The following is a 23,811-nucleotide window of genomic DNA, read 5'->3' on the forward strand; positions in this document are numbered from 1 at the left end:
AAACCTTACATCCAACTTTGGTACAAAGATAAAGTATTGACTGCTTCTTCCCTGATGCTGGAAACAAAATAATTATATCAACATTGTACTTGAGTATCTAGCCAGTGCAGGAAAGCAAGAAAAAGAAACCAACATTATAAAGATTGGAAAGACAAGGAAAAGTCATCATTCTCTGAAAACATGATTGTGTATGTAAAAAAATATTCAAAAGACTCTATAAATAAACTATAAAAAATAATAAGCAAATTAACAAAGTCTCAGAATACAATATCAGTTACAGAGTTAACCATATTTCACAAAAGTCATGTGATTCGGCAGAAAACAACAAATAGATCACTAATATGGGGTCTATTTTTTCGTAGTAGGCAAAAATTTGTGACATAGGACATAAAAACAGTAACAATAAAGAAAAGATTTATAAGATGGAATTCATTAAAATTAAAAACTTTTATTCATCAAGAAAAAACATTAAGATAGTAGAAAGACAAATCACAGAACTGGGAAAGGTATTTATAATAAATATATCCAACAAAGAACTCATATCCAGAATATATCTCCAAAAAAGAATGAACCAATTTCTTAATGGGCAAGAGACATATCAGTCATTTCATAAAAGAGGATATCCAAATGGTCAATAAACATATGACAAGATGTTCAGTATATTAGTCATCAGGAAAATGCAAATTAAAATTATGTGAGATACCAATATACATCACCAGAATGGCTGACATTAGTAAGACTTATAATATATTTTGAGGAAAATGTAGAGCACCAGGCACTTTTATACATTGCTTTTGGTAGCGTACGTAGGTACCTTGGAAAACATTGGTAGTTGCTACTAAAGTTAAACATTAATGTCTCTTATGGTCCAGCAATTCTACTCTTTGGTACTCACCCAAGAAAATTAGAGTTTATGGTTACAAAAATGACATATATAACAATGTTCATAGAAGTGCAAAATATTCTCACATCAAGCCACTTCTCCTTGCATATGACCAGATGCGCTGCCCACCTTTCTGCCCATTGGGAAGAGTCGCCCTCCCTTCTGCCTTCAGGGCAACTCCAGTGTGACTGTAATGCAGTCACCATCTATTTTGGGCTTGCATTTATCTGCAAGCCAAGTTTGAGGTATTTTCTCCTTTCCTGTCATTCAGCTATAGATGCAAATCTGAGGGAGGTACATGTGTGCAACCATGGTAACACGGATGTCTGGTTCACCAGCTCATGCAGCTGCCCTCATCCCTCTGGTCCTTCTTGGGCTCACCTAAATACATCTTTTCCATATTATGATGGAATGCTGGTCAACCCACACAGCTTTATGACTTGATAGACCTTTGTACTTTGGTAAACTCTGCCCCAGCTCAAAATGGATATTCTTGATTCAAAATGAGTCCAAATGTGACTCTGTGCTCCATGGTCAAACATACCACCTCCATCAGGGCCTAGTTACACACAGCCTCTGTTTCTAGAAAGGCTTAGGATGTCTGCAGTGGGCTGCAGGTGGCATGGTCTTGCTGATTTTGTGACTGAGATTTGAGATGAAGTACTCTCCATATTTTTTCCCACTACTGACTCCTCAAATACCATAGTATGTGTTAGATCATAAGGCACTACTGGAACACAGTTTTGACCTGCTATACAGTCTTTTTCTGCTCTGAACCCAATCAAAGCTGACAGCCTAAGAAATCACCTGGTATATGGGCTTGATCAATATTTCTTGGTGTGGAATTGTTCCTACAAGAACCTGAACACTCCCATCAGATAACCACCTCCCTTTTTTTTTTTACAGTATAGGACTCAAGATGCAGCCATCTGACTTTTATTTTGGACCCCTACACACTTGACTAAAATGGTATGTCCCTGAATGTTTTTCAGATTTATTTTCCACTTTCTGCAGCTTATATGTCTTACTATGACTTCAAGCCATCTCTTGCTTGTTCTGCCTGATCAATGTGATGTTACCAATTTAATGAATTAGCGGGATTATATTCAGGATGCTGATATGGTCTAGATCTCTTCAGACTGCATTGTGGTATACTTTGGGAGAGTTAATTAGAGTTAAACTCTAAATGAATGTTTAATCCATGAGAATAAGCACTGTTTCTGAAGGAGAAGGCATTCCAGTCTGTACATTCCCTAATGCACACATTCGCTAGAGAACACATTCACTAATTCAATGGCACCTTATCATGTACTATTATTATTAATCTAATTTAGCAGCAATACCATCTAGCATGGCAGCCATGATCAGTGCTACTGGTTGGTTGAACTTGTAGTTCTCTAAGATTAATCATGTTTCTGCAGTAGGGAGACTGGGTGAATTAAATGAAGATGATAGGGACCACAACTCTTGATTCCTGTTGACTTTAATGGAGATGCTAATCACCATCATTCACCCTGGGATGCTATATTGATTTTTATTTGCTATCTTGACTGGGGTTTGGGATAATTTCAGAGGCTTCCATTTGTCTTTCGCCAATATGACAGCAACTAACCCACAAAACAAAGAGCTATACGATATCAGGGTATATACTGCCCAGGTATTTATACTTGGCAGTATATCAATCACAATTATTACTTGAGGATTTGAGGAATTATAGTCAGTGAGTTTGTGGACCTAGCAGTCCCACTGTAAGTCAGCTATCGGCTAGGATTCTACTTTTTACCTGGTCACTATAGGCTTCCACTCTAACAAGGGGCCATGATGACACGTCATGTCTCTGGGTATCAGTGTCAATTCATACCCTTTGTCCAGTAGTTCTTGAAATATCCGGTATCCCCCCTTACCCAGTATATAATCACCCAAGTAAATTGGCATGGTTGCCTTTGGGAAAGAACTGCCAGAATGAGCGCAGTTTATATTTATGATATAGTATAGCTGTATCCTTCCTCCTGGGGACCTGGGGCATCCTTTCTGTCAATGGGTTCCAGACCTTCTTCCCCTCCAGTATTTTTTTTTTCTTTTAAAAAAAAATTTTTTTAACGTTTATTTATTTTTGAGACAGAGAGAGAGCATGAACAGGGGAGGAGCAGAGAGAGAGGGAGACACAGAATCTGAAACAGGCTCCAGGCTCTGAGCTGTCAGCACAGAGCCCGACGCGGGGCTTGAACTCACGGACTGTGAGATCATGACCGGAGCCGAAGTCAGACGCTTAACCGACCAAGCTACCCAGGTGCCCCGAGTATTTCTTATTATAGATGTGAAACAGATTTATCAGTGGCTTCCCATCCCCTTGGATTCTAGAAACACAATTTTTTAACATCTCCATAACTCCCTGCAGTTAATGCTTTGTAGGCAGCCCCTCCAGTCTTGCCAGTCATTACAGTCATTATGGATCTCTGGCTTCTCTGTTGCTTCAGGTTAAATCCTCCCCATGGATGGTACGAAGCTTGGCTCTTGACTGCCTGTCCTACTGCCTACAGAAGTATGCCTCCACTGAACTTTTTATGGATGCTGGTGTGCCTCTCATCCATGCATTCCTGATGGCCTTGGTGAATGGTATGTCCTCTGGGTCTTTTCATAGAAAGAATCCTTTGGTCTTTCAGCCTCACTTATCCCCTCAGTGTATATTCTAGTGTGCCAAGATTGCTGGGCTTTTTATCCCTTTATGTGTCATCTGCCATGGCACTCAGGCATTTCATCTTCATCAACAAAGGCCGACATTCTCTCCAGGCTTTGTAGACTCACCCTAGCATTAAATGTTTCCTACCTTCTTGGGTCTGTGCCATAGTATTAAATCCTGTGTCTCAAAAGAGTGACCCCAAGTCAATAAATTCTTCCTTAACTAGTCTTACTCTGCAGTCCCCTGGGTCAAGCACCCCCAAAATCCAGGCCCAAGGGCATTCCCCTGGTTCATGCTAGTACATGCTAGCTAATTCTTGCTGCTCTTTTGGAGTATAATATCCTTCTCCTCTTTCCATGTACAGCACATTCCAGCAGGTTACACTACTTTAGATTTAACTCTGCTTTTTGGCCTGACATCCAGGAGAGGTAGTAGAACAATTCCTAAGGGGGGGGGGGGATGTCACCTGTTGCCTTGTTGAGAAATCTCTTCAGTGTCTCCCCACATTGGGAAGGTGCCAGTTCTTAGAATAGACGAGGACCATCTCTGTAAACACTGCAGGTCCAGGCAAGTTTCCAGAGAGAGAGTCTTCAGGAACATCCATACAGATGTCCCAAATCTATATTTCAGAGTCTCAATTTGTTAGCCAGTGACCCGGACTTGATATGACATAACTCTAATTAAGTCCCATGCTTTATGCTCAGCTACATCTGCTCTTTTACCATAGGACATGAGGACCTCTTTGTAAGCTATCAGGTTTTCAAATATCTTTCAACTTTCCATAAACCACCTCTGCTCCTTATCCTTCTATAAGCCATCAGTACAACTTAGTAATAACCAACCAACTCCACTGTCCTTGTGCATTGTTCTTTCAATGTCTTTCAAATGTTGGAATCACTGCGGCAGTAAGGATGTTCTCTTCCACCAGGATGTTTCCCCAGGTTTCTACCAGTGAAAGTCTTATTAGTTGGCTCACCACCTTGTGCCAAGAGCTATCTGTGCTCCACATACCAGTCACAATGGAGCCTCCACTGGGCTTCTTCCTTGCAAGCCAGATGGTGAGTGATCTGGTCCTCGATATTTCTGTCTCCTTTCCTGGTACCAAGTGTCTCCATTAGGGTCTTCCGGGAAAGAGACACCATGATAGAATTAGAAGTAAAAGACATTTATTAGAGAGATACCTGTGAAGGTAAAGGGGGGAGAAATCAGAAGTAGGTGGGAGAGCCTCAACCTTAAGGCCAGGCTGACTCCCATGGAGAGAGAGAGACACAGCTGAGAATTTGGTTGGAAGAGCCTTAGACTATAGTGAAGCTCTGAAAAGATCTTGGCCAAACCTGTGGGGTCAGGGGGAGGCCCAGAGCAGAGACTGGCTGTGAGAGGAGTACTGGACTGTGCAGGAATGGTCTGGTCTAGGGTTTGGGCCTTGGTGTGGTCATTAGCTGGGAGCAGCCCAGGGAGAGAGTTGCCTTCGTATAGACACTGATAGATCACTAAAGTATGGCAACTGGAAACTGTGGATAATGCCACTTTTCCTACTGTGTTCTCCTGAAGGGGATTTAAGTGACTAGGGCATTTTAATGCTTAGAATATTCTATATTCTAACCCAAGACGTGGTGACATAGGTGTGTGTACTTTGTGATAATTAATCTAGTCATGTACATAGGATTTGAGTACTTTTTTATATGCATTTTGTGCAAGTATGTATGTTATGCAAATAAATTTACTATACAAATGTCAAGTAAAGAATCGAAGCTACTATTCTGAATAATTCTAACGTGATATTCTAAAAACAACCCTAGCCCTAGAAACAACCATCTAGTGAATTACAAGTAGTTTTGTTTTTATGTGTGTTAGGGAATTGCCTCATTTCTTCCACCACACTCTGTACAATCTCAAAATAATGAGTTATCTCTGCATATTTTATAGTAACTGAAGACAAGGACTCTCTTTTTGAACCACAATATGATTAAAAGATCTAAACTTCTGAAATATCTATTTTCTTCATGCAAGACTTTAGTCTACATTGGAGTACCATGTTTAATGCATTCTTCTGAAGTTTCTGCCCAGGCCTGAGGTCCAAATGCTGCTGGGATGGAAAGATAATAGCTGATATTCAAAGTCCTATTGTGCAAAATCTATGGCCATGCAACCACTTATCGACAGAATTTGCATCAGTAGCCTAGAATATTGGCCAAGGTATGTTCCCAGTCCTCTGACATAGTCTCATTATCTGTGTGCTCTGACAGGCACAGCTCAGTCTTTATCTAAAAAAAAAAAAAATCATAGTGAAAAATGGAAACATAAATAACATAGTGTGAATTCAGTACCAGTAGGAAAGCAGTTACTATATTTGGAAGTAAGAGTCTTCAGTTTTACCATTTTGGCATTAGGACCTCTGCTTCAGGTCTCAGAAGAGACTTTATTGTTCAAGCCATGGTCCCCTTTCCAAAAGCAAAATCAAGACATACTCTGAAAAGTGAGAACATTTTTCCCTTTTCAAAAAAGAGGGATGTAAGAAGTGCTTTTGGAATTTTCCAACTGTGACTCCAAGTGAATGATATAGAAAAACAAAATGTAGAAAACCGAGATGGAAACAGGATAATTTTCTTTTTTAGTACTATCGGATATCCCATCAGTCTCTTTTTCAAATTTCACAAATGCCTCTTAATTAATGAGCATCTCGTTAATACAAAGTCAAAAGTAAAAAAGAATTAAATTTGTTCTATCTTGAAAAATGACCCTGAAATCCCATAAAATGAAATTATAAGTAAAGAATCGCTCTTCTAAAGTGTGTTTTGATGGAACTATTTTTCAAAATGCAATTAGAAAGTTATAGCTAACTTAACAGTGATGACATAAATTCAACACAAGATTTTTAGAAGGCTATTTTTGTCTTCCTAACAAAGCCACCTTATTTAAGATTAATAGGACAAAAACGTGCTCTATTTCTGTCCTGCCTCTGTCAGAGAGAAGTTTTAAAGCTGGCTGAGGTGGGTTTCTGAGACAGATGTCAGACACATGTTTTGAGGCATTTGTTAAATAAAGCTGCATGTCATGATCTGTCCCCCATGGGAAGTGATGTAAGGAAAAATTTTCAGTTGACAAGAGAAGAAAAATTTGGAAGAAAATTTGTAATATCCTAAAAGGAATTTCATACATCATTGAAAACAAAGGGGAGTGAAGCTAAATTAGATTGGGCTTGAGCTCTTTTTTTGAATCATGTCAGTCCAAAGCGTTCCAGCCAGTAGTCAGAACACCCCATAGATGAGGGCAGATTTACCACTTGACTTCACTGAATAACAATCTCAAAGCTTAAAGGAATCTTTGTAAAAGGGAAATAGTGAGGCTTAATGCATTCTGATTTTTTTTCTAAAGGCAGTATGTTGCTTAAACATGAATTCTCAGAATGTAAAATGTAAAGATAAAGGACTATCTTGAATATACAATGCATTTGGAAAGAGGGGGGAAATATCTGAAATAGTGTCTGAAAAAGCCATGGAATCTTTCTTCAACCAGAATGCTGAATGAAAGCAACGCCTGGGGCTTTGGCCTGGAGCTATGTCTATATAACAAGGCTGATTCCATTATTCTGTGGCTGTTTTCTTGTTTGTTTAAAACAATCCAATAGCTGCAAAATCAGAGACCTTCATGGTTTATGCGATCCGGTTTTCAAGATAGACGAAGAAACAATTACCAAACTGCATTTGCTGATGAACCATTTCTAGAACCAAAATGTCTATGATTAAGGTAAATGGAGAAATATTTATTGTTATTGTTTAAACTCCTTTCCTATAAAATTTGAATAGAGCACATGTGGCCCAAGTTAATAAACAAATGACACCCACTTCTGTTTTAAGGTACTATTCTGGAGAAACTGTCATCTTAGATGGACAGCTATAAAGCTGACTGTTTCCTGGAACTGGTACTTTATTTTCCATGAACACTTGTAGCATAATCTATACATATGAAGAATGAAATACTTAAGTTGTACTTCCTCCTCTAAATGGAGAATATCAATTTCATATAATGTGGGAGTGTGGAGGAGAAGGTTGTTTGTGGGATGGAGAATCAACCATAGATGAAAGGGTTTCTGAAAAGCAGAGTAGGTATTCCCAGCTAACTCATAATCTGGCTGTTCATCTTTTCCCAGTCAAAAGTATGGAAGTCTAGGAGACTCTTCCTCCAGCACCCATGAGAAATACTCACAGATATTTTAACTGAAAGCATCAGCCCAGCTGTTACAGTGAAGAAGACCCACACTCCCCAGTCTTTCCATCACGTCCTCAATCTCGGAGATTATCTATTAAAGCTGGAGCAATGTAAATGAAAGGTAGTTGATGAGATTTGCATGATACTTTGCGAGACAGAAAGTTCTTATATGGAGGAATTAATTTTAAACAATCACAGAAAGAATCCTTTGCATTAGTATATGAGCCCCAAGCCTTGAAGTTGGTCAACACATCATGGATCATCATGGCATGTGGATTAATGTGGAAGCAAAGAAGGATCAAGCAGAACCTAGGGCTGTCAAGAAACAGAGGGATCAGATGGGAGACACTAATCAAGACACTGAGAGCAGAGGGTTTATCAATCCCCAGTTGAGAAGACGCTATTGCATTTATACTCACATGGTATTTACAATTGCTGTGAAGAGGTATAAACTTGGGTCTCCATGTGCCACCCTGGTTTGCTGTTCGAATTATAGCCTCAGCAACAGCTGTACTAAAATTTAGCCAGCTCGAAGTTTCCACCAACATAATTGTCAGCCCCTGGCCCTCGTGTCCCCAGTCGATTTTAGGAATTCCCAAGCACGCTCACTGTCTTACTCTCTGACCTTATCATTTAAGCTGCTGCTCACAGGTTTTGTTAGTCCCCTCTGCTCCACTGCTGCTTCTATATCCTATAAAAATGAACTTCAGCAGACAAGGCCGGCACTTCCACCTTCAAAGACCTTTCAGGCTGTGGTTGCAGCTTTGCATTCTACACAGAAACGAAAAGAACATCCCTCCCCCGAACTCTGCAATGTTGTGTTACCCGGGCCTAATTGCAGTATTGCGTGTGCCAGGAATTATTCTAGGCCTCTTGTCAAATGGTCCTTGTAGCCTTTCAGGCGTCAGGTCCCATTTTGTGGGCCAGCTGAGGAACAGAAACAGCCTTGCCCTCATATTCCCACTCAGCATCTCTTCCTGCTTCCTCGCCCTTTCCCCTGTTCCCAATCCCTCTTGGAGCCAAAATGAAAATCAAACAAACAAAAACAGAAAAGGCCATTATGCATGGCAAGGGCAATTCAGTTCATGAGAAGGAATGAAGGGCCACGGGCCTGACATATCCAAGCCCTACGGGGTTGTTAATGCTGTGATGTGCTCTAAGAAAGTGCTCTTAAAAAGATGATTCCTGCTGGGAATTAGTCTCAGAAAGGCAAAGTACCCACCCGTGATGAGGCACACACCAGTTGTTTGTTTATAGACACCTCTATGGCTTTTTTCCACAGGAATATGGGCCTTCAAAGAAGTAGAAGCCAGCATTGCTGCTGCTTTTCAGGGAGATGAGTGGGCTTAGATGAGCGGGCTCTCCATGGACCATGATGGGTTCACCTAACAATTCCCTGATTCAGAGATGCCTGGAAGATGCCCAACTGGAGGTCTCCAGGAAGCTGACTTCTTTTAACTTGTTAATTTTTTTTGAAGTTTATGTATTTATTTTGAGAGAGAGAAAGAGTGAGCACGTGAGCGTGTATGTGCGTGTGCGTGTGGGCAGGGGTGGGGGTGGGGTGGAGGGGCAGAGAGAGAGGGGGGAAGGGAAAATCCCAAGCAGGCTCTGCACTGTCAGTGCAGAGCCCAATGCAGTGCTAGATCTCACAAGCCATGAGATCATGACCTGAGCCGAAGCCAAGAGTCAGATGTTTAACCCACAGCCACCCAGGCACCCCTTAATTTGTCATTTAAAAATTTTTTTAAAAATCTTTATTTATTTTTGAGAGAGAGAGAGAGAGAGAGAGACAGCATGAGTGGGGGAGGGGCAGAGAGAGAGGAGACACAGAATCGGAAGCAGGCTCCAGGCTTTGAGCTGTCAGCACAGAGCCCAATGTGGGGCTCGAACCCACAAGCTGTGAGATCATGACATGAGCCGAAGTTGGACGCTCAACTGACTGAGCCACCCAGGCCCCCCTAATTTGTCATTTTTAATAAGACACAAATTTGATAAAGTGTTGAGATTATAATGTGAACCAAGCAGACCAGGGAAAGCAAGAGCTCTAGAGCAGACAGCCCTGGGTGTTAACCCTGGCACCACCATTCAGTAAATGTGACCTTGGGTATTTTGCTTAGGTATCCTATCCAAGCCTCAGTTTCCTCATCCATAAAATAGAGAGAAAATAATAGTTGTCAGTGAAGACCAAGTGAAAAAATGCTCATAAGGGGTTTTCTAGTACAGAAAGTGGTTAATAACGGTTGGCTACTGTTACTAATATGGTAGACTTAAACACAGGCAAGCCTGGAGCTGACCAACACCAAGTGTTAGTGTCACCTTTAAAGAATTTGGTCCCTAAATGTTGCCTTTAAATGAAAGTAGGGGCAGACACTAAATACTGTCACCTACAAATACAAAGAGGGAAAGATAATGCCGCAGGGAGAACAATGAGTTACCCGCGGGCTGAGGATTCTGATAGGAAAAGCCTGTAGGAGCCAGACCTAGACTGTAGCTAGAGCAGCTGATATGGAAGACGCTAGAGAGTGATAAAGGCTCTCGTCCAAACAGTCTTTTATAAAGTTTGGCTCAATGTGAAAGCAATAAGAAGGCATCTAGAAGGCATAAGCAGGTCTTATTTTAAGTCAACAAATACAATAAAGTCATACGAAACACAAGGGGAAGTACTGAGAGGTGGGTGGCTCTGCGATGGTGTGCCTGGTGGGGAAAAACAATTCAATGATGGTACAAGGGCCCCTTTTTCTTCTGAGGGTGGGAGATAAGGAAGGGACAGAGGGAAAGGGAGAGACTCTTACACAGGGGCTCAACACGGAGCTCAATCCCACAACCCTGGGATCATGACCTAAGTGGAAATGAGGAGTCAGGCACTCAGCCAACTGAGCTTCCCTGGGTCTCCACTTCCTCCACATGCTTCCATTAGTCTTGCAAATGGGAGGGTCATACCCAGAGGCTTTCTGTTCTTTTTCATATTCGTCCTGCTGTCTAGACTGAGGCCCCCAGTCCCAGGGTCCTGGGTTCCTGGCTTCTGGAGGGATGTCTCTTGTCCTGTGTACCTTTGTGGCAGCATTCTAGCTGCTATTTCTTCCTTTCCTGATCCATGTCTGTTGTAGGTGACCTAGTCCCCAGCCCCTCTCCTGTGGATGCTATGAAGCCTTCTGAGTTCTGAGGGTAATTCTGACTTGGCTCCTACCTGGGCCACATCCTCCTTGGTCCTTGTTGCAGAGCCGTCTGGCCCTGGGGAAGGTGGTGTCACTCTCTTCCATGGCCCCCAGCCAGATACTCAGGTAGACCTAGGTCCTGTCTATGCTGCTTAGAACCAAAGTGGCCCAGGGAAGCCAAAACTCAGGCTTGCGTCTGCCTAACTCTGCCTAACAACCAAGATGATTTTGATGTGGCTGTGAACAAGGCTGGTAGATGACAGCTATAAGACAGCATTCTTGTGCAGTCCCAGGAGCTCCCATCTGCCCTCAGCCTGAACGTCAAGGCACTGATTTGATACCTGATATGCACACCCAATCCAGGCTGAAGCCATGAGAGAACAATGTCTATCACACAGTGTAACAGACAGTGTAAGGGTCTCCCCTTTCTCACTTCCTTTTCCTCTGGTCACTTTTATCCCTGGGCTCCTATCCCCCATTTCTTGTGTAATGTCTTTAGTCTACTATAGAACCGTAAGCCTTGTTGACTCACTGTCTGGTCAGAACTTAGCTAAAAGGATTATTTTCTTTTTTCTTTCTCTTCTTTATTAAAAAAATTTAATGTTTATTTTATTTTGAGAGACAGAAAAACACAGAGCACAGGCAGGGGAGGAGCAAAGAGAAAGGGAGACACAGGAGAAGCCCTGATTTTGCCTCCACTATGAGATCTTGCATGCCTCACTATTCCTACCACATACCCAGGTGACTTCTTGAAATGAAGCTAGGTGATAAGCAGATGACGGACAAAAGTGAGGGAGAAATAATTGATTTTGTTTTTTGTTTTTCCCTAAAGGACTGAGTTCAAAGTGCTTTCTACGTTTGCAAATCAGATTACGTTTTAACCCAAGTATTAAATTCAGTTGTCAGTTGTTTTGGTTAGTTTGTTCCCAGGTGATCAGTGGGAGGAAAATCAGATTGGTTATAGAAAAAAGAAAAGAGCTATATGTTCTCTGTACATCCCAGCTGAAGTGTGAGTGAAATTTTCAGTCCTACTCTGTAGCTAGATCATATGAGAATTGGGAAAAGATGGACAAACACACAGAAGGACTGGGCATTTTTTGCCTCACCAAGATGAACCCCTGCGCCGAGTGATTCATGACAATACTGAGGAATGACAATGTGGAATCTGTTTCAATATGCATTTTTTGAAAGAATACATGAAAACGGAATGAATCTCACTAATTAGCTCACTCTAAGAGGCAAAGCCAATAGCACTAAAAAATTGCTCATGTTGAAGTCCTAGTCAGTGACTAAGCAGTAAATATACCTACTTCCTGAATCATGGGCTCAAATCAGGAAGTGACATTCATTAGTGCTTCTCAGTATTTAGTCATATCTAGACTCCTGCATCATCGATCTGTAGGTGCATAAGTACTCTAAAATTGGCAGCTAAAAATAACAAACACTTATCTTACAGTTTCTGAGGGTCGGGAATCTCAGAGTAACTTAGTCGGGTAGTTGGATGGTCTGACTCAGAACCTCCGTGACAATGGCAATTTAAGCTTTTGGGCATGATCTGCAATCATCTAAAGGCTGGGGCTAAAAGATGCCTCCAAGATGGCTGACTCCATGGCTCTTGGCAGAAAGCCTTAGTTTCTCATCATGTAAGCCTCTCCCTAGGACAGCCAGAGGGTCTTCCTGAGATGGCAGTGGGCTTCCCCAGAGTGAGTGATCTGAGGGGCTGGGTGCAGGGAGAGGCAGAAGCCACAGTGTATTTTATGGCTTGACCTCAGAAATGACATGCCACCAATTCTGCCGTATTCTATTAGTCACACAGAGACTAACAGTAACACCATTAGGGAGGTGCTTACACAGAGTGTGATCTTGTGTGTAACAAGAGCTGGGATCATTGTGACCATCATGGAGGCTGCCTACCATGACTCCTTTTAAAGAAAAAACAAATTCAACAGACCTCTGGCATTGTGTTACTTGAACTTGCAAAGAGACGAAAGCAAGTCGAGACCTCTTTGACATAAATAAGTTGTACAAACATGGGCTATAACTTTTCAAAGTTTTGTTTGTTAGTTCAGAATAATCAGGCCTCAAAACCCCAAAACTTTGTCAATGCTGGGATACAAATGTTAATAAGGTGTCCCCTGATAACTCTACGACTGTCTTGTTTGTTCACTTGAAGATAAGTTTCACATTGCAGTGTTATTGAAACCTGCATTAAGTAGATATCTGATCCACTTACTGCTAGAATCAACAGAAAATTCTGCATTGCTTTTTTACTGCTATGCTTTTTGCTGATGAATGGCTGCAAGTTTGCCTGTGCAAAAATGCAATCTGCATAATACATCTGCTCCCGACATGAATACGGTACTGGCTGCTACAGCACAAATTCTTTAGATTTTGGCATGCCTATATTCTGTAGCCCCCAACATGATTCATCTCTCCTATCCCCTTCCTGATTCGAACCACTGTATAATCTTCCTTTTCAGGATGCTATGACATCGTTTGCCTTCCCTCAGCATAAGAGAGATCATAAATGAAAGTGCAAAGCAGTCACTGAAATCCTGTGGCACTGATCAATTTCAAGGCGATATCTCAAGATGGTACACAGCATGCTTATGTTAATTATTTATCATCACAGAAATTAAAAAAAAATGTGCTCACAACTTGTGACATACCAATATAGCTGTTTTCTCGACATATAACTGCATCCTAAGGTCCCCGTTTATACTGAGATGCCCAATCAAATGAAAAAGTATCCATGTTTATTTGTAGACACATCAGGCATGTTACCCCAAGACAGAGGCACAGAAAGTGGGTCTCCACCGCCAGCACATGACTCCATTAGTCTTGCAAATGAGAGGGTCGTACCTGGAGTCTTTCTATTCTGACTCTCTTTCTCATATTCGTCCTGCGGCCTAGACTGAGGCCCCCAGTTCCAGCCAGATGGCAAGTCAGCATCTCAAAGGCATAACCCAAGGGGCAGAACAGCAGTAGGAATTAGGAATCTGTTGCCGCCATAAAGTTGGCTTCGCATTGGAAAATAGTATCCATATGTTTGAGGAGATTTTTGAACCACTTGGCACGACGTTCCCTGCCACCATCCAGAAAATGCCCTTCAGGCCTGAGAGCTTCTTAACAAAGGATTCCCTGGCTTTGACACCCAGTATGGCTTTCAAGGATGATATGGAGCCTCTGACCCTAGACATCTGGACTGTCAGCCACAGTCTGTTATCAGACTGTGTCTATCAGAACTCCTTGCCCATCTGAGCAGATAAAAGAATTCTCACAAAATGGATTCCTCTCCGCTCAGAAGGCCCCTTGGCTCTCACGTCGCGTAAACCCTGGAGAGGGAGGCCTGGCTTTTACTTCTCCGTCTCTGTCTGCCGGGTTTATTGCAACTGACACTAATGCCATGCTGGAGAGACACCGCACGTGGGGTCTTCCTGCTCATCCCGTCTCCTGTCTGCTGTTAGGCGATGAATGGCCACTTAGTCATTGAAAGGGACAAACAAATAAATTTCTCTCACACAGAACTGAATGTGCACCCACTGTCGGCATCTGTCAGAGTGCAGCAGTAGATGGAGAAAGCCGTCCCTGTTCTGCTCTCTGGCTAATCAGGATGTGGCCTGGGGGTCCTCTTCCTGAGGACTAGAGAGAAAGCACCAGAAAGCACAGGGGAAGCCGTGTATGCAATGCGCTGATGTTGACTTTGCTCCAGCGCCTTTGCTTTTTAAAAACATACTTTCAAAACCCTGAAGACTTCTAGAATACAAATGGTTGGAGACAAAGAGAAACTGCTTTGTTAAGAAATCCCTTGGGACATTTCTCTGATATACTCAGGCTTCAGTTTGGGTGCCGAAGTTCCCAGAAATCCATTTTACTGAGGGTCGTGTTCATTCTTTACTATTGAACTGCTGCAGGGAATCTGAACTAAAGCATAACAAGGAGAATGAGGAAAGCCTCGCAGCAGCTGAGCCACACTGGGGGCGCCCACAGCAAACGCCGATCTGCCAGCAATAATTTTGGGTCTCCTGGGCAAAAATCCCATGCGGCTCGGTGACGGTCAGACTCCCCTCTCATTGCTAATGCAAATGCATCCTATAGATATCACTGAAAAGGATCATTAAAAGTGAGCTCTACGGCTCTTGCTTCAGCTGCGTGCCTCCCAGGCTGGGAGGAGCCGGCAGTGTCTAGAATCTCATTAGACCTGCAGCCAGGAAGTAGTTTAAAGCATTACATCATAAGGTTGTCAAGGGAACTGGCCAGGCTGCCTCTCTGGCATCCTGTGGTCCATGCTGACATGTTCTATAGACCAGGGGAGGAGTAGAGAGGTGGCCTGCAGCCTGAAGCATGACAGCCAGCAGCCCAGGCTCAGAGAGGTGACATTTATGCTGGGATATCTTCTAGGCTGGATCCTGAGATAGGTCTCAGCAGTACAGCAATTCTGTCGTCCACTGTGTGGTAGGAAAGACCCTCCCTGATATTAGCACCTGCCAGGAGCTCCGGAAGACTTCTTCCTGACCGTCCTCAGCCTGACATCTGAAGGAGGCTACGAAGCTTGCTGAGGGCACCATTCGCTCCCAGAGAGCCCAGGCCCCGGCTTCCTGTTGCCTTTAGAATGGGACCCTGTATTCGTTCTATTAGTTCCCTGGGCTGCCGAACGAAGTGCCACCACCTGAGTGTCCTTAAACGACAGAAATGCCTTCTCTTCTCCTTCCGGAGACTGGAAGTGTGAGATTAAGGTATCAGCAGCGCCATGCCTCCTGTGAAGCCTCTAGGGCAGGATCTGGCCCGGCCCCTTCGGCCCCTTATGGCTCCAGGTAGGTGTTCCTTGGTGGGCAGCAGCCCGTCCTCGCTGAGCTGCCTTCCTTCTGTGCAGCAGTGTCTTTATGTGAGGTGCTCCTCTCTGTGCCTGTCTCCATTTTCCTCTCCTACAAAGATACCAGTCCTATTGAATTGATCTCAAATTGATTACACAAAGAGCCTATTTCCAAATAAGGTCAGATTAGCAGGTACTGGGGTGAGGACTTCAATGTTGAAGGACGCAACTCAATTCATAACAGGCCCACTCTTCCAGTGCACAATCACTTCCCCAGGCCTGTGGTAGGGCAGGCCCACGCCTGGCTGTGTAACAAGCTCACGGAACACCAGGTGGAAAGTCAAGCCAAAGTCGAGCTGTTAAAATGGAGCCGTTGAGGAAATGGAGACAATATTGTGGCCTTGGATAGCAAGGTCACTTCATGATTCTGAACTTGCCAATAGCTTCATAGTTGCTCCTGTCTCCCTTCCTGTGGCTCTAAGGGAAGGAGTATGGGACTAGGAGCTCTCAACAAAATCAACTGGGAAGGGTTTCCCTTCCCGTAATCACAAACAGGATGTTATCCTGGCTTTCTGTTCAGTAATACTCTCCAAGACCTCGAGACTGGGCAGTTTCCTCAGTCCTATGAACGGTCCATCCTTGGCAGTCCAGAGAAAACATTTCTAGTGAGATGTGTTTGTCTTTTCTCTCTTAATAGAGGCCATTCTTTTCCTCAGTCCTATGAACGGTCCATCCTTGGCAGTCCAGAGAAAACATTTCTAGTGAGATGTGTTTGTCTTTTCTCTCTTAATAGAGGCCATTCTTTTAAGATCACAAAGTGTTTTTGCATTATCTTAATGTCAGAAGCCTGCCAGAACTCTTTAGAAAGGTAGCATTCTGGGGTGCCTGGGTGGCTCAGTCGGTTAAGTGTTTAATTTTGGCTCAGATCATGATCTCATGGTTGGTGAGTTCCAGCCCTGCGTGGGGCTCTGCACTGACAGCTTGGAGCCAGGAGCCTGCTTTGGATTCTCTCTTTCTCTCTCTCTGTCTCTCTGTCTCTCTGTCTCTCTCTCTCTCTCTCTCTCTCCCCCTTTCTCTCTCTGCCCCACCCCTGCTTGCTCTCTCTCTCTCTCTCCCTCAAAAATTAATAAATAATAAAAAACATTTTTAAAAAGTAAAACAAGGAAGGTAGTATTTAATTCCACTCCTAGAAGCATAAAAGACCAGGAGACGATGCCACTCTACTCACGTGCTTTCTCCAAAGGTGTATAGAGAGGGAGGCTCCCAAATTTTTCAGCAGAAGCGAATACTGTATTTGAAACAACACCCTTAATAATTGGATTAAGGCCACTTACTGAAATAGCAATTTCCTTTCTGCAAATAAGGATGGTTAATTTCAGGTGAGGAAAGGTTAATGGGCACACGTAACAGTGTTAGAACATCTTTCTTGCAGCCAAGGGAAGGACATAGAAACACGGAGAGGTTTGGTGCTGGTCCCAAAGTTCTTTCCCACATTCTGGGATTATTTCTCCTACAACCTGAAGCCAGCTTGGTCCCAGAAAAATTGTAACTATCATTTAGTCACTTGCTGGGTGCTTTACATATATTATCTCACAGACCCTACAGGAGGTGCTATAGCATAAGGACAAAGATCTCAGGCCCCCACACTCCCACCTTTCACCTCTTCATATGACTGCAGGCAAGTCAGTGAGCTTCTTTGTGCTATGACATGGGAGGTCCAAATTACAATGTCATAGAGTGGCTGTAAAGATTGAGAGAGATAGCCTATAGGAACACTCAATAAATGTTAGTTCCTATTAGGTACTGTAATTATTCCCACTTTACATATTACATCCCACTTTTAAAAGGAACCTGAGTTTCAGAAGAGCTAAATACATGTTCAGGTCACACGACTAATTATGGAGAACAGGTTCTAGTCTAAGCTTTGGCCAACGGAAGCCCCGCCTCCTCCATAGTGCTGACTATTATGCACAATTGCCTGCCTAACAATTTGGAGCAACATTGCTTTGGGGGCTCCCTGACCTCCATTTTCAGATCAGACTTCTGCCTTTCTGTCTCCTTCTGGGAATACAGCATCCTCCTAGGTTCCCCTTCTAACAAGAGCCCAGGGCTCTCCTTTAAAACCCATCTTCCCTAGAGAGCGTCACATAGTTTAGACCAAATCTTTCCCCTCAGCAGGCCCCTGGCTGTCTCATGCAAGAGTGGCCACACCCATCTGCTCAAATATTTAGGGAGGATGGTGGCTTAATTATTTTTCATTTACTCAACAATAGCACAAAAGGCAGGCTTTCAAGTCACTGTGGCCCAGGTACTGTGATACAACCCACACTTATGGCCCCAGTCCTCATGGAGAGTCTGATCTGGAAAGGAAGGAAGACCCATAGGCAATTAGCTCTTACACTTCAGGGAAAGTGGTTATGAAGGGGGCTGCTGTTGATGAACCTCGAGGGGTGGGGGTGCCAAGGTGGAACTGCGTTAGCTAGGTCTGGACTATTGAGTCTGATTTCACCAACAGGACTTGAAGCAAAAGCCTCCTGGCAAAGAAGAAAGAGCCAACACTGATGGAATTGGTGTAAGCCTAAATAACCCTAGGCAGAGGGGCCGGTGCTGCTGGAGTTGGCTGAGCCCGAGAGTGATGGGATGTGGCTGGAGATGGAGGCCGAGCCCAGGTGGGGAGGTCTTTGAATGCCCACTGCCCTGCCGCTTTGGCTTTTGTCCTGCATGCTAGCGACTCTAAGCCTTCACCCTCCATCAGAAGCACCTGAGGGCTAGACAAAAAATGCAGATTTCTACCTGCCCTGCAAAAGGTTTTGATTCAGCACATCGGGGGTGGGGCCTGCACATTCACTTTTCTGACATTCTCAGCTAACACTGAGCCTGCTCATCTAGCACCACGCTTTGAATAGTGTTGCGGCAGAGAGTGGGTTAATGGAGAACTAGCCGGAAAATATTTGCATTTTAAATTGAGGCACCTTGGTTTTTCCTAGAGAAAGCCCTGAGGGAGCCAGTGGGCGTGCTTCACCGCTCCTTCCTGTCTACTGTCTCCTCCCCTCTGCCTAGGGCTGGGCCACCACAGGCGTTGGGCTAAGCTCCAGCTTGGGTGCCAGCACAGCACCCTACTTTGCCCAGCAGCAAGGCTTTGAGAAGGGCAGCATCATTTCTGGTGTTTGTTTTCCCTGAGAAAGGATGCTCTGGCCCCTGCCCCAATGCCACTCGCTGGCTGAGGGTCACTGGCTCCCCCTGCTGTCCCGCTCCCACCCTAAAGTGGTTGCTAATGGTTTCCACAGGTTTTTTTGTTGTTGCTGCAGGTGAATCAGGATGCCTCAGTTCAGCTCTTCCTTGGATAGCTGCTGAGATCAAAATCAACTTTGCTGCCTCTTTCCAGTGGGAAATAACCCACGTTCCACCTAGGGTATACAAACTCCCTTGCAAAAGCAAAGAAAATGTCATCTTGAAAAAGATATGCCATTGAGGGGTTGGAAATCAAACTTTAATGGCCTCTGCATACCTCTGTGAGCTCATCTCTTTCCCTCCCAATCTCACTCTGTCCAGGCTAACCGCCATGACATTCATCCAACATACCAGGCGAGTCTGGGGCTTTGCACTGGCTATTCCATCTGCCTGGAATGTTCTTCCTACAATATCAACATGGCTCACTCTCTTGTCTTTCAGTGAAACCTGCTAAAAACACCAAGCCCTTTCCCCAACACACACACACACACACACACACACACACACATACACACACACACACACGGACACACACATGGGCACACAGATACACACACACAAACTCACATTGTCCCCCTAGTTCTACTTCATTTTTTCCATGGCACATATCACTACCTCCCACACTCTATATTTTACTTATCTGTTTGTTCATAGTCTGAATCTTACCCCCTAGAATATAAGCTTCATGAACACAGGAATTCTAGTCCAGTTTGTTCACTATGGGGTATCTCACACCCAGAACAATACTTGGAACACATAGTTCTAGAAAGACAGTATTTCTTGAATGACACAAACTGGTTCTCTTACACCCTGGTTTTAAGACCTGGACTTGTTCAGTATCTATCTTGCCCAGAATGGCAATCAAGCTACTGTATGCCTCTTATTAATAAAAACGAGAATAATATCTGCCTTACCCAGATTTCAGTTTGAGAAAGATAAGCTAATATCTAAACTATGAAAGGCTGTGAAACATGAACTGTAAAACAAATGCAAGTTATTTTAATTATTTTCCTATCTCCCCCAAAGAGTATAACAAATATACTCAAAGAAGTCATTAGTATGACTAGTACTTTTTTACAGGTCTACTTGAATAGGCTTTCTTTGTTTTACTATGTTCATAAATAACTCTTCATATGTGCTAGAGAAATAGAAAGAAATGTGAAAGCTTCTAATGGTGAAAAAATAAATAGAAATAAATCAAGTGTAAGATTATTCAATTGAGTGTGTTTGGTTAATGTATAAACAGTAATGAGTGACATTAAGTTACAAGGCAATAGAGGGATTGTTCACTCAATATCATCGGGTAAAATAATGGGAAAAAGTAAATGTTCATCAATTTTATTAATATATGTAGCTCCAATGTCCCCAGGCCACCCAAACTACAAGTTTAATTGCGATCACACTGACATGAATCCATAGAGTCTGCTGGCCTACATGATTACAGGCTCCCCTATATAACTATAGGCCATCTGCAAAGGCTTCCCCAAGTAATCTGAGAATGTCTGGAGTACTTTGAATGTGCTCATGATGATTTCCCTCAGGGTTTTCTGCTGTACCCTACTTGTTGATGTCCACCACCTTCAGCCCTTAAAGAAGGTGCTGTGGGAGCATTGCTTTAGGATGTGGAGAACCAGTCCTCAGTGCTCCAGTTTCCATAACCCCAAACAGCCTGTGTCCTACCAGCACTGGAGTCATAATGTGTCAGCTTCCACAGTGGGGAGCTGGCCCTTCTTAAGTCTTGCACCTAGACCTTGGGGATGTGCTAGGAAATGACAGATGAAAAGCCAACAGCCTTTTCCCTTGCTTCGTGTCATTCGGCATAAGACTCGTCTTATAAAATGGCCATCAACAGAAAGCATGCCTTCACATGAACACAGAAAAATCCTTACTGCTTAACAAGCCATAAATAGACCTGATCTCAGATTTCTTGAAAGCTTTATTGTACTTTTAGTGGTGACTCCGGTGAATTAACTTCTGTGAAGAAGCAGACAGGCTGTTGAAAAACAGGAAACAGGTAAAATACATTCTCCAGCTTCAGAAAACCCAGCCATAATTACCCTTGGATTGTGATTAGTGGTGTTGCACATGTGGCTGTTTTCCAAAGCCTTCCTGGCCTCCCCATAGCCCACTTTGCACTCTGGGCAAGCGTGGCCCAGCTGTGCTCATTTTCTGCTTGCTTTTCCCTCGCAAAGAAACATTTGTGCAATTCTCCATTCAAGCAGTAAAGAATGATTCTCAATCTTCCAACCTTTGATAGGAAATAAAAGATCAGAATGCCCTGTCTCTTCCAGAGAAACACAACGGAGGGAACATCTCAGGTAATAGCCGTTGGGACTATTGTTCCCAAGAGGAATGCTGTGCCCCCGTTTCTCACCAGACAGGCCACAATGCCTCCACTCCATGCCCGAGCACAGAGAGTCCATGAGCTTTATGTATACGCTTGTGGGGTAGTCTGCCTACTAATAAATGAATATTCTCTTCTCAAGAAATGCATTGGAGGGATCCTCAAATTCAAATAGTGTAGAACCTCTCTTGAAAAGGTAGTAAGTTTTGGGATGCTCAGTCAGGGTGGCTCAGTCAGTTAAGTATCCGACTCTTGATTTCAGCTCAGGTCATGATCTCAGTCATGAGATGGAGTCCGGCATTGGATCTGCACTGCTGGGCTTAAGGTTCTCTCTCTGTCTCTCTCTGTCTCTCTCTGTCTCTCTCTCTCTTCCCCTCCTCTGCTCACATGCCCTCTCTCTCAAAATAAATAAAATAAACATTAAAAAACACATTTTTTAATGTTTATTTATTTTTGAGAGGGAGAGAGACAGAATGTGAGTGGGTTAGGGGCAGGGAGAGAGGAAGACACAGAATCTGAAGCAGGCTCCAGGCTCCAGGCTCCAAGCTATCAGCACAGAGCCTGATGCAGGGCTCGAACTCACAAGCCATGAGATCATGACCTGAGCGGATGTTGGATGCTCAACCGACTGAGCCACCCAGGTACCCCAAAATAAAATTTAATTTAATTTAATTTAATTTAATTTAATTTAATTTAATTTAATTTAATTTAATGTAATTTAATGTAATTTTTTTAAAAGGTGAAAGGCTCTATTTCACTTTTCTTGGTTTTCATGCACAGACATAAACCCACATGCCTTAAATTTACCTATAAGCAACGATCTGTGCAATACCTATGAAATGAATATTCAGTGGTAAAAAGACCAGGTGTTATCAGCCCAGACTGGAAGTCAGTGTGAAATTTGGCCACACGCTACAGTCATATGAGTTGGTATGGTCAGATCAGTCATTTTGAGTTAATGGGAGTTTTCTCTTGCTACCATACATTTAAGCATGAGACACAATGCCACCGGTATTATTGAACTCCAGGCTTAAATTCAAAATCTCGTTGTTTCTTGTGAATAATTCAACAACTTTATATCTTATAAATAAAAAAGAAAAGCTTGGTAAAACAAGAAAAGGAAATGACAGAAAATTGAATCCAAGTCACCTTCTTTGATTTCTATTTTGTCTGGTTTTTAAAGGCAAACTGACTTGTCTTGAAGGAGATGTTGGATCTGGGATGAAAGGTAACAAAATGGAGAAGACAGAGTGGGGAGATGACACTCACAGCTTTGTCTTTCCCTCGCTATTATTGCTAGAACCTGTTTGCTCAAAGGTCCAGCACCTTGTCTGGAGCCCAAGAATGATTTGAGGAAAACTGCAAGCCATATTCCTGCTCAACGACAGTCTGAAGTCAGAGGTTTGAAGAACAAGGCACATAGAATGGAATCTAACTCCTGCAGGACATCAAAAAAGGGAATTTCCAAGTCATGTCTTGTACAACCCAGCTCTTCAAATTAGCATACAGTCATTTCAGCCTTTCTGAACACATTTTTTTAAACTTCAGAACAAACAATCAAACTGGTTCATGGATAATTTAGAACGTGTTTTAAGGGTAACGTTGGTGTGTTTCCTTTCACTCGTGGAAATTAATGTTAAATTCATTAATTCCTTTTATATCTTGAAATTGTCCTTTTAATATAAAATTATTTAATTGCTAAGTAACAAAAAAGTATTCTTTAAATCCTTCCGTTTATCTTAATTCTCTCAAAGGTTCACAATGTGAGAACATTCACCAAAGGTAATCACAGAGCCAATACAAGTTGAAAGGCATTTTAGAAATCTGGATGAAACATTTTAAAATTTGGCAAAAACGAGCACAACATATCAGTTTCTGAAAAATAATACAAGTTGCTAAGTGTTCTTGTGTCAGAGTTATCCAGGGAAACAAACAACATGATATACAGCTGACCCTTGAACAATACAGGTTCGAACTGCATAGATCCACTTATATGTGGATTCTGTACAGTACTGTAAATGTATTTTCTTTTCCTTCTGATTTTCTTTTCTCTAGCTTCCTTTATTGTAAGAATACAGTATATAATACAGATAACATATAAAATACATGTAAATCATCTGCTTAGGTTATCAGTAAAGCTGGTCAGTAGCAGTCTCTTATTACTTAAGTTTTGAGGGACTCAAAAGTTATACACAGATTTTTGACTGTAGAGGGGGTTGGCACTCCTCACCCCCCAAGTTGTTCAAGGGTCAACTGTACATATATAGAGAGATTTTAAGGAACTGGCTTACAGGACTTTGGAGACTGGCAAGTCTAAAACTGGTTAGGTCAGGCCAGCTAGCTGCAGATTTCATTTTAGAGTTGATGTTGCAGCTTTGAGTTTGAAATCTTTAGGGCAGACCATCAAGCTGAAAACTCAGGTAGAGTTTCTATGTTGCAGTTTTAATACAAAAATTTTTCTTCCTAAAACCTCAGACTTGCTCGTAAGGCCTTCAA

At 42.7% G+C, this 23,811-nt stretch overlaps 1 long non-coding RNA gene across 1 annotated transcript; it reads left to right on the plus strand.

The window, feature by feature from the left end:
* The first annotated feature begins 10,736 nt into the window (after positions 1-10,736).
* On the plus strand, positions 10,737-22,536 carry LOC123595877. Its single transcript, XR_006711415.1, has 4 exons — positions 10,737-15,741; positions 18,256-18,409; positions 21,229-21,289; positions 22,499-22,536. It is a non-coding gene; the product is annotated as an uncharacterized LOC123595877 (long non-coding RNA).
* The last annotated feature ends 1,275 nt before the right edge of the window (positions 22,537-23,811 follow it).

This window comes from Leopardus geoffroyi, chromosome A1 (genome assembly GCF_018350155.1).
Source record: "Leopardus geoffroyi isolate Oge1 chromosome A1, O.geoffroyi_Oge1_pat1.0, whole genome shotgun sequence".
Classification (NCBI taxonomy): domain Eukaryota; kingdom Metazoa; phylum Chordata; class Mammalia; order Carnivora; family Felidae; genus Leopardus; species Leopardus geoffroyi.